We start from the raw sequence: 11686 nt of genomic DNA, 5'->3' as shown, positions 1-11686 counted from the left end.
CGATGAGGCTAGTCAGTGCAGAGGTAGATTTTTTTTAATGCCAATCCATGTCTGAGCTGTTGAATAAAAGAAAAACACAATTAAAAATGTGTTAAAAAAAACATGGAGGTTGAGGTCAACTCGGCTCTTTTCAATTTAATTTCAGACTAACTGAAATTTTGTCAAAGAAAAAGATTTTCAAGACTGTTTCAGAATTTCCTTTGAAAGCCTGTTCCGTTATCTCCCATGTTTTTTTTTTAACTTCCTAACCCAGCTCTAGGAAACAAAGTTCTATGAAGAACACCTGAAAATGAAGCTGTTTCAAATAAAGTTTAGTTTTGTGCAACTGACTGTGTTTCCCTTGCAATGCGTGTCGAGCCAGTTTTCATTGTCTCTGTTGGGTCTCTAGTTTGCCCCCCTCCTCCCCCTGGCTTCTGGAGGAGTGGTTTTTTTCACCCCCGTGTCGAGTAGTTCATCCAAAACTTTGGCAATGAGGTCCCATGCCCTCTCCTTCTCATGGAGCCCTTGTAAAATGCATGTGTCATTTTGTGTCATATGTTATGTTTTTGTGTTTCCAAAGTTTAACTTTTGTTGTCCAAAGCAAGAATGTTATCCGTGGTGTTAAAGAGCGTTATTGCATTGACACATAACCTTAAATAGAAAATACATTTCATAAAGGTTTTTTTTGAAAGTACAACACAAGTTTTTCTATTTTGAACCAGAACCTGCTTTCAATTTGTCCGTCAGTCGCAACATAGTGACTCGTAAACAAACTGAAAATGGAACTCCTGCATGAAGCTTATGTTGCACAGCGGAGAGACGGACATCAGATGCAGAAATGGAGGCAATGTAAGCATTCTGATAAAATAATCAGTGTTCTGTAATTTGTGTCAACATAACAGAGACACAAAAAAAGGCGCAGCACAACTCAATGGAGACGCACCTCAGATGGACCGGTGTAATTCAGCCTTAAAGGTTGGTCCATCTCCGTTGCGTCTCCGTTGCACCTCTATTGCGGTGTGTCTGTTGCATTGCACTGATGCAAAAAATAGACCATGACTCTATGACAGTTTTTGTAAAAGAATCAGTTGATTGTGACACCAAAAAGGTGGCTTTTTGTTTCAGCGTTGCAGCAATAAGGAACATTACTGTATTCGTTATGGTGCAAAGTTGCTGTTCTTTGCAACAGATTCAGTTGAATTAGATCGATTGCATAAGCATGTCGCTGCTGCAGAGTGTTGCTTATCAGCACAAGGCTGCTTTTCACTGTTACAGAATTTGCTGGAATGAGGGTAATTGCGTCAACAGTGTAACACTTGTGCTATCCTGGGCACTTTGGCATTGGGAGTTGGGTCAAATAGACCCCACAATGATTTGTGATCTTCACTAGTTTCCATGGATTACATGAAATCCTCTCCACCTTTATCCACCTTTGTCATGGTAGGGAGAACACGTCAATGGTCATCTTAACTCCATAGGATAGAACAAGGGGTTAAGAGTAAGAATGTAAACACTGGCGCTAAAGCCAGAGGTCTTCCTAGACTGAGTCTATTGAGTTCAATAATATGCCTCAGACTAACAAAAAAGTGTCAACCTGATCCTAATTACAAGCAGAAGTTTAGGCCGAATAATTTTTAATGATGCTTTTAATTAGAACTGTTAAAACAAACTCGGTTTTCAGCAACTCAATGGATCAGCTTGTAATTTATTGGCAAATTCCAGAGTTGTTTACAAATGGTGGCAACTAATTAAATGAAGTGGATGGCAGCACTTTTTACTGGCTCCATCTGTGATTGGGATGGACCTCGTATTCGGTGGCCAAAGATGAGAGGACTCTTTGTTACAACAGTTTATGCAGACTCGGTGCATAAAGGCTTTTGTCAACAAATAATTATTTCATCCTTGGCATGTTTGTTCTCTCTTTGGCTATGGGAGTCTGTTCTTTTTATGCAAATATTTGATTCTTATTGAAAAACTTCTGACTTTTAATTAAATGTATCTGTCAATTTTTCAGTTAGGATTTTAAAAGAGGTTAAGTAAGGACACAAAAACATATTTTATCATTTCAACTGTTACTGACTCCTTTATGTATTAATATTACACTCTTCGCACCAGAGCTTTAGCACTAGTGTTTGCATTCTTTTGACTAGAATAAGCCTTTAACCATTTTCACAAATTACTTAATTAAAGCGGATTCTGAAGCATAGAAAAGCAGCTTTTGGGCTGATATGCGACATGAACTGTTTATGCAATCGACGTAAATTCGCTCTGATCTGGTTTGCGCTGCCATAAGACACTTCAAAATAGTGGCGTTTTTACGAAAGTAATACAAATCAGCTCACCCTGATGTTGAGAAATGGGGTTTTGCGCCAGTTTGCAACACTTGACAGTAGTGAAGTATCAATCAGCTGACTTTGAAGCAGAAAAAAGCAGCCGTTATGCAACACTTCCCGTTAGTAATGTGTTGCATATCAGTGCAAAGCAGATATGAAGAGTCACTTTCCTCTGCTTTGGAATCAGCTGATTCACGTTGATCAAAGAGTTACGGAAGGCCAAAGGGGGATTTTTATTTTACTAGCTTTTAAACTGACTTACTTACTGTTTCTCATATTCAAGATGGTTGCAGTGTGCTCATATAAACATGTGACATTTAACCCCGAATAAACCCTTAATGTAAGTATATTTTGAAGGTAATTGTCATGTCAATCAGGCGTCTCCATAGACAGGCGGTCCTGAGCTGTTATTGCTGCTTTAATGATGCATGAAAGTGTTTGACTTACTCACCTTGACTTTGCGTGAGGATGTGGGTATGATAGAGCTGCGGCGAAGACGGCGTGAGAGATAGAGCAAATCATTTGAAATGCAAGTGAGAAGAAGTGACACAGAAATGTCAAGAGTGGCACCATGAAGGGGAGAGAGGCTGATTGAAAAAGGCAGAGGGATGATGCGTGATGCAAGTCGATTCTGTGAAGCCGCAGCTGAGAAGTGAATCACCCGCTCCGGCACAGACGGCGTCTTAAGCCTCGCACTTTTACGAGTTCTGGAAAACAAGTGGGCGCGCACAAAATCAACAATGTGCTCCGTCTCAGGCAGTAAGCGCTCGATGTTTGGCTGTTTGTTTTGGAGATCCCGTTTTATGTTTGTGCGATTTGGTCAGACAAGTAGTAGTCGTGTTCACCAGCCGGCCTGAACGCCACATCAGACTCTGTTTGAGCTGGTGGATTCAAACTTGAGTCAATCATTGCTCAGTTATCAGACTTCAATCAGGCAAAAATGGCATTTGCTGTGAAGCTCTGTCTATTGGTGAGGAGATAGAGAGCAAAACTCAGTCACGTGTATTTCATATTCCACTACAGGTGGAAAAACCCATTTATTAAGATGTTCTACAACAATAGAAGCGCTTTAAAAATAAATAAATGTTATTCTAGCTATATTAGAGCTTTTAGTTTTAGAAGGAAAAGCCTTCTACATAACCATTCTAATGTTACCATCTTCTTCTTCCACTTTCGGCTTCTCCCATCAGGGGTCGCCACAGCGAACAAGTCGCATGGTAAATTTGGCAATGTTTTACGCCGGATGCCCTTCCTGACGCAACCTTCTCTAACCGGGCTTGGAACCGGCAGAGGTAGAGAAGGGAACAGGGAGCAGCCTGGAGTCGAACCCGGGTTTCACGGACGGAGGGCGCCGCAAACCAGCACGAGCTAAACTGGCTCATTCTAATGTTACCATCTACTTTAAGAAATCATGTGCGACATTTTGGTAAAGCTTCCCTATTTTGTCAGTAATGTGTACATTTTTTAACAGGAATCCTTAATTGTATAAGAGAACTGAACTGAAGTCAATTGAGTCGCCTTTTTTCACGACACGGATGTTGCCATGTTGGAGGCAGATGACATACTTTTTTGAAATGTTGAATAACTTTTCCGGTTTCTAGTGGAGAAACTGTGGACAATGCGTGATTGAAATATTTTACCTATCCCAAGTACCAGCATTGACTGTATACGAGAACTGGACTGGGTTAGTGTGATGTCACCCAAAAACGGCTCACTCCAACGAAATGAAGAAAATTCAGTCACCATTTATTTAAGATATGGATACAGATGTTGGAACCAGAAATCGTCAGTAAACGGTGTGGTCTGAGTCCACATTTCCATGACAACCACTAATCCACCAATTAGGAGTGATCTTGTTGGAGGGCCACACCCTTCCCACTTGAAAGCCAGCTACACGAAATATGTGGATCAAATGCTTTGAACGTTTGACGTGAGATCCCATACTTTTATTGAGGCATCTGATTGGTCAGTTTATCACTTGAATAACTTCACTACAGCAAAAAATGTTTTAGAAAAAAGAGGATTATCAAGAACAAGTTATAAAAAGGGATCAGAGCAAGAATGGCCAGTCTGACCAACATAATTACTGAGTAAAAGCTGTTTATTTCTCTATAGAACTCTTTGGGATTTTGGCCTCTTGGAACTAGCAGCTACTTCCTGAGAGGGTCACTCAGTCCAGTTCTTTTATGCAGTTAATGCTTAGCAACAGAGGCACCAATTGACCCCTCCCACATCTTACACTACTTGAACGCTCTAAGATACATGAAGATTTTTCATTTTTTCACGTGGCTTTAACCGTTGTGTCCCTAATACTTGCAGGTAACCAAGATGGCGCCGAGGATGGTCGCCCTGGTGCTAGTGTGCTCTGCGTTATTGTTATTGTTCGTAAATCGTGTGTCAGCGTGCTCTTACACCCGTGAAGAGCTTCTTACCATCAGAACTTCAACTCCGTCAGATTTACTACCGGTTTTTTTGGCAGCTGCGGCAGATTTAGTCCACTTTTTAAGAGCAAAAGTGAGACGCCGGAGGAGAGGGAAGCGCGCGGGAGTGCTCGTGCGTCTCCGGAGAAGGGGCGCACGTTCGCCCTTACCTGGAATCTTCCTCTCCAACGTTCGCTCACTCAGCAACAAAATGGATGAACTGGCACTGCTGATGCGTCGGAACAGGGACTTTTCTTCCTCTTGTGCCCTGTGCTTCACGGAGACGTGGCTCAATGAGCAGATCCCGGACTGCGCGCTTCATTTGGAGGGATTCCAGCTTCTCCGCGCGGACAGACATCGGGACTTCTCGGGAGGAAAGTCCAGAGGTGGAGGTGTCTGCTTTTACATCAACAACGCCTGGTGTTCGGATGTGACTGTAATCTCCACGCACTGTTCTCCTTCGGTGGAATACATCTTCACTAACTGCAAACCATTCTACTCCCCACGCGAGTTTGCTTCATTCATTCTGGCCGCTGTTTACATCCCGCCGAGCGCGGACGTGCATGAGGCCCAGCGCGCGCTCGCGGAGCAGATTCTCTGTGTGGAACGAACTTTTCCGGACTCTTTAATCATTATCCTCGGGGATTTTAATAAAGGGAATCTGAGCAAGGAGCTCCCTAGATACAGACAGTTTGTCAAATGCCCAACAAGAGAGCAGAACACGCTGGATCACTGCTACACAACAGTCAGCGGGGCTTACAGAGCCGTGGCCCGCGCGGCTCTGGGCTTCTCGGACCACGGCCTGATTCACCTCATCCCCGCATACAGACAAAAGCTGAAGCTCTCCAAACCAACAGTGAGGACTTCCAAGATGTGGACCAGCGAGGCTGTGGAGGAGCTTCGCACGTGTCTGGACACAACGGACTGGGATGTGTTTAGAGCTGCCACAGACAGTTTGGATGATTACACAGACACTGTGACGTCATACATCCAGTTTTGTGAGGACAGCATCATCCCAACAAAAACCAGGGTTACTTATAACAATGATAAACCCTGGTTCACACCCAGACTGAGACAGCTGAGGAAGGAGAAAGAAGCAGCCTACAGAGCAAAAGATAAAGAGAGCTATAAGGCTGCTAAGTACCAGTTCTCAAAGGAGGTGGAACAGGCGAGAGCTCGGTACAATAAACGCCTGGAAGACCAATTCTCTGTCAACGACGTCACCTCTGTTTGGAGAGGGCTTAGGCAAATCACGAACTACAAGCCCAGAGCCCAACATGCTGCTGACGACCTACAACTGGCTGAGAGGCTTAACACCTTTTATGCCAGGTTTGAGGTCCCACAACCCTCCTCCTCCCCCCTCACTGAACAGGTTTCCTCAACAACTCTGGTGCCACTTTCCTCCCCCACCACTATCACTGAGGACAGTATGACCCCCCCAGACCACCTCTCCCCCACCACTGTCCTCTCAGTGACAGAAGAGGAGGTGCTTAAGCTTTTCCGGAAGCAAAACCCACGGAAGGCTCCGGGTCCGGACGGCATCTCGCCTGCCACCCTGAAACACTGCGCAGGCGAACTGGCAGCGGTCTTCACAGACATTTTCAACACCTCCCTGGAGGCCTGCCACGTCCCAGCCTGCTTCAAACTGTCCACCATCATCCCTGTCCCCAAGAAGCCCCGCATAACTGGCCTCAATGACTACAGGCCTGTGGCACTTACGTCTGTAGTCATGAAGTCATTCGAGCGTCTGGTCCTCCCCCACCTCAAATCCTTCACCTCCCCCCTCCTGGACCCTCTGCAGTTCGCCTACAGAGCCAACAGGTCTGTAGACGACGCTATCAACCTGGCCCTCCACTTCATCCTGCAGCATCTGGACTCCCCGGGAACCTATGCTAGGATCCTGTTTGTGGACTTCAGCTCTGCGTTCAATACCATCCTCCCCTCTCTGCTCCAGGAAAAGCTCCTCCAGCTCAACGTGCCTGACTCCACCTGTAGGTGGATTACTGACTTCCTCATGGACCGGAGGCAGTGTGTGCGGCTGGAGAAGAATGTCTCCACCACCCAATCTATCAGCACAGGAACTCCACAGGGCTGTGTACTTTCCCCTCTACTCTTCTCCCTGTACACTAACTGCTGCACCTCCAGCCATGACTCTGTCAAACTGATCAAGTTTGCAGATGACACCACCCTCATCGGACTCATCTCTAATGATGATGAGTCTGCCTATAGGAGGGAGGTGGACCGGCTGGTGTCGTGGTGCAGCATCAACAACCTGGAGCTGAACACCCAGAAGACAGTGGAGATGATAGTGGACTTCAGGAAAGTCACAGCCCCCTCACCCCCTCTCACCCTGTCAGACTCTCCCATCACCCTAGTGGACTCTGTGCGTTTCCTCGGCACCACCATCACGCAGGACCTCAAGTGGGAGCCATCCATTTGCTCTCTCCTCAAAAAGGCCCAGCAGAGGATGTATTTCCTGCGGCAATTGAAGAAAGCCAGGCTGCCGGCCCAGATGATGGTGCAGTTCTACACGGCCATCATTGAGTCCATCCTCACCTCCTCCATCACCGTGTGGTACACTAGTGCCACAACCAGGGACATTAACAGACTACAGCGTATTGTGCGCTCAGCAGAGAAGGTGATCGGCTGCAGCCTCCCATCTGTCCAGGAACTATATGTCTCCAGAACCCGGGGACGTGCAGGCCGGATAGCTGCCGACCCTTCCCACCCTGGACATTCCCTACTGAAACTACTCCCTTCAGGCAGGAGGCTAAGGTCCATCAGGACCAGAACCTCCAGACACAAGAACAGTTTCTTTCCCTCTGCAGTCAGACTCTTAAACGCCCTGTAACCCCCCCCCTAAATTTCACGTCAATGTCCAACCAGTCACCAGCCCACTACCTGCACCTTGAACATTCTCAGTTGCACTGTTTTGACACTCCTTGCACTACTGACTCTATTTATATTTTTTGTTATGTCCATTGTGTAAAAATTTTGTTGCTTACTGTTCTTCTGTTTTATGTTGCACATTTGCACCGAAACAAATTCCTATTCTGTGTAGCTACACAGAATATGGCAATAAAAACCTCTTGAATCTTGAACTGTACCACACAGATTTTGCCTAAATCAATATTTACTTGCTAAAGGAATATATTTGTGTTACAGGCATCTAACGATGATCAATAAATGACAGCACACTGACAGGTCTAAAGATTTCTTCTCATTTCTCTTCCAAAACTAAAGATAATTGAGTGAGGATCAACATTTTTGTTGCTGTGTCCCATATTTTCTGCAAATGAATCGTGTTGTGTTGTGCTGATTCCTGATTAATGGACTCTCACAATCCTCTTTCAGGTTGAAACGGGTGAGTTTTGGCACGCAGACTGGAAAAAACAGATGCCGATTTGTTAAACCTGAGAAAACACAGCAGGACTCCTGAATTCCCTTCCTCTTCTCTGGCTAACTTTCCTCGACTAACCTGCTTCATTGTGATGTAGGAGCAGGGAAAACCTGGTGACAGCATTTCGGTCCAGTTTTCCAAAGGGGACAGCGAATGGACCAATCCAGGCCAATTACGTCGAGACAAGCAAATTAAAGTTAATCAGACAGAGATAGAAGTCAAATCCCTCATTTGCAAAACTGTGTTTAATGAACAAAGCCTTTATCGTTCCGCTGTCGAGATCATGAAAATCCCTTCTGTGGAGGTGTAGGCTAAAAAGAGTGCGCCGTTTTTATTTATTTATTTATTTTTTCAAAGTGGCAAAACACATTCATTATGTGAAACGTAATTTTTTCTCCCTGTTGGCACAATTAATGAATCAGACTTTTCATCGTCACAGCTCAGTGGGACTGAGCAGGTTGGGTTATTAAAAAGCCATTGCCGCTTCACTTGGTGATCTCAGGCAAAGGGCTAAATTAGGTTGGTAATGTTTGACTGCGCTCAACTGGTAGTTATATTATAAGTGTATGTTCTCCCCGATGAAAAATACCTCAACGGTTTTCAGGTTAAAGTCACTATCAAACAGAATATTGGAGAACCTGGCCCCATTGGATCGTCTTCTTTTTTTTTATTTTAATAATTTGTTCCAAAGGTTGTATTATAACCCTTGTGCTATCTTAGATGACCCCACCCTCACACTGACGTGTTCTGCCTACCATGACAAAGGTGGATAAAGGTGGAAAGATTTCATGTAATCCATGGACACCAGTGAAAGATCACAAATCATTGAAGAAAAAAGGTTCAGCGCACTGTCTAGTGGGTCTAGATGACCCAACTCCCAATGGTAAAGTGCCTAGGATAGCACAAGGGTTAAACCATCCTTTACCTTTGACTGGAGCATGAAATGCCGTCTTCCATCTCCGCCTCCCTTCTGGTGCTTCGTGTCTGTGCTGTCGACGAGCAATGAAGCAGTGTTAGCAGGTTGAATTGAACCCAGAGAACTGACAGTGGATGAGCCCTAGTGCCCGTCTGATAAAGATGTTTTTTTCCTTTCACCTGAACGAGATATTGAACACGCTATTAGCATTCTGCATTCACGCTGGACTGTCGCTACCCGAGACTAGGGCACGTACCTACAGTTAGAAGAGGCTGGGTGCGAAATGTTGCAAATCCTGTGAATCTTCCCTTTTCTTTTTCTTTCACAGCCCTATTCCAATAAATAAAAGAACTTGTTGTATCATTCAGTCCAGGCACAAACCGCAATCATTAATTTCTCTGCCATGATTAATTTTCAAAAAGTTGGGACTTCCTTGAATTACAGGGGGCGCCATCCATCAGCACTACCAAATCCGAGTCCCTGATTGCTGCAAAGTTTAACCAGCTTAACTGTCGATGTGCGATCAATGGCTGCTTGTTTTGTACGTAGATCCCGACAACGGACTTGAGAATTTGTGTCATGACACGTGAACGTGCGAGTTTTGAACGCGAAACCCCGAAACATAAACTTTTCATCGGAAGTGGCTGAGAGTATGTGCCGGTGAAAACAAAAATACCAGGTGATAAGTCAAGGATAACTGTTGTAATGTGAAGCACTTTGTGTTTTCTAGGAAAAGTGCTGTAGGATTGAAGTTTGATGTGATTGACGACCACTGATGTAGCACAATAATGGCATCAGCAAAATCATTTAATGACAGAGAGAAATTAAAACTGCACAAGGAAATAAGTATTACAAAAATAAGAATATTTGTGCAGATTTAGAGTACTCCACTACATGGTCTTTTTAAGTATTGACATTTTTTTTCCTTTTTCATATTTCTTCTCAAATATCAGATGGTACAGGAAGTTCCTTCAAGCTCCTTTAAGACATTTCATCTTGAATCCCTCTGACCTTCGTGTGCTCAGTCATGGTTGTTGATTCAGGGTGAAAATGCTTGTTAAACCAGCTGAGAGAAATGTCAAATTTGCTGTGAATGTTGGTTAGATGAGGCAATCACTTCTATTTAAAATATGTTTTTCCAGTTTAGCATGCATTCCTATATTTAGTTTTCCTTTGCGTTCTTGACAGAGAGAGCACAGTTATGACGATCCAGGAGTAAATTTCCTGATCAGAACATTTCAGCTTAAAGTAAACCTTTTAGCATTTCAGAACATTAAAGTTTTAGAGAACAAATGTTTTTTTTTGTTTTGTTTAAATAGCTTTCAGAAACAGGAGACTGGACTTGTTATGAAGATGCTTATAATATAATTGATCATTTTCCCATATCATTTATAAATTATGACAGTAGGTTTTTGTACTAACTCCTTGGGGAGACATGAATCTTGTATTGTAATGGTAAACTGCTCCAGTTTTAAACTTTATTAATCCCTATGAAGGATTTTTTTTAATCTAGCAAAAGTAGTCCCTTTCTAAGAAAAAAAAAAGGACAAACAAAGCATATCGTCACAGTGTATCAGGATGACCCAGATGCAAGACTAGGCTACAAGGTTGAGGGAAGATCAGAGTTCTTATAATAACAGAAAAACACCACACTAGGTGGGGAAGAACTTCACAAATGTAACAGGATTCAAAAACACCATGACTCAGGTAAGAAACCCAGGACGAACAGACTGAACACAAGCAACACTCTGACACTGAGAGAAGAAATGGACACGCGTAACCCTTGTGCTATCCTATGACCCCACCCTTACACTGACGTGTTCTGCCTACCATGACAAAGGTGGATAAAGGTGGAAAGATTTCATGTAATCCATGGACATCAGTGAAGATCACAAATCAGTGAAGAAAAAAAGTTCAGAGCACTGTCTAGTGGGTCTAGATGACCCAACTCCCAATGTTAAAGTGCCTTGGATAGCACAAGGGTTTAATAGAGCTCAAACAAATAAGTGCGGCACTCATGGAGAGCCACAGGTAAGGGGGCGGAGCCTTCCAGGAGAACTTACAGCTGACCTGCACACAAGACACAACCGGTAAAACAAAACAGAGCGGAAGATTGCGACCCATAAAATACAAGAAACAAGCGACATGTTACTGTAAAATATCATGTTTCCTATCAGCTAGTGACTTTTTAGTTTATGACAAATTTTCAAAATAAAAGTATGGCAAAACTCCATGTCACAAATCAGCAAATTATTTCAATTATTTACTTCAATTGAATTAATTGTGTTTTATTATTCACTATCAACATCATATAAAGTGGTTAATTTAAGCTAATTTATATATTATTATTCCTGTTTAAAACGTAGTATTTGAGTATAAATATAAATTTTCTACTGTAGACCACATGTCTAAAGAAGTTTATCTGAAGTATACTTCAGATAAACTGGAACATTTCTAGTTTGCAATAGACTATATCACATGTGTCAAACTCAAGGCCCGCGGGTCATTCCCAACCCGCCATGTCATTTTATCCGGCCTGCGAGATCATTTTATATCATTTTTAGTTTCCGGCCGGCGAAATCTAGCTCTTGTAACATATTCACTACAAATCCCATAATGCAGCAGAACACGTACGCTA

This window comes from Oryzias latipes, chromosome 23, assembly GCF_002234675.1.
Source record: "Oryzias latipes chromosome 23, ASM223467v1".
NCBI lineage: Eukaryota > Metazoa > Chordata > Actinopteri > Beloniformes > Adrianichthyidae > Oryzias > Oryzias latipes.
The sequence above is the reverse complement of the archived record's forward strand: the minus strand, read 5'-3'. Positions refer to the sequence as shown.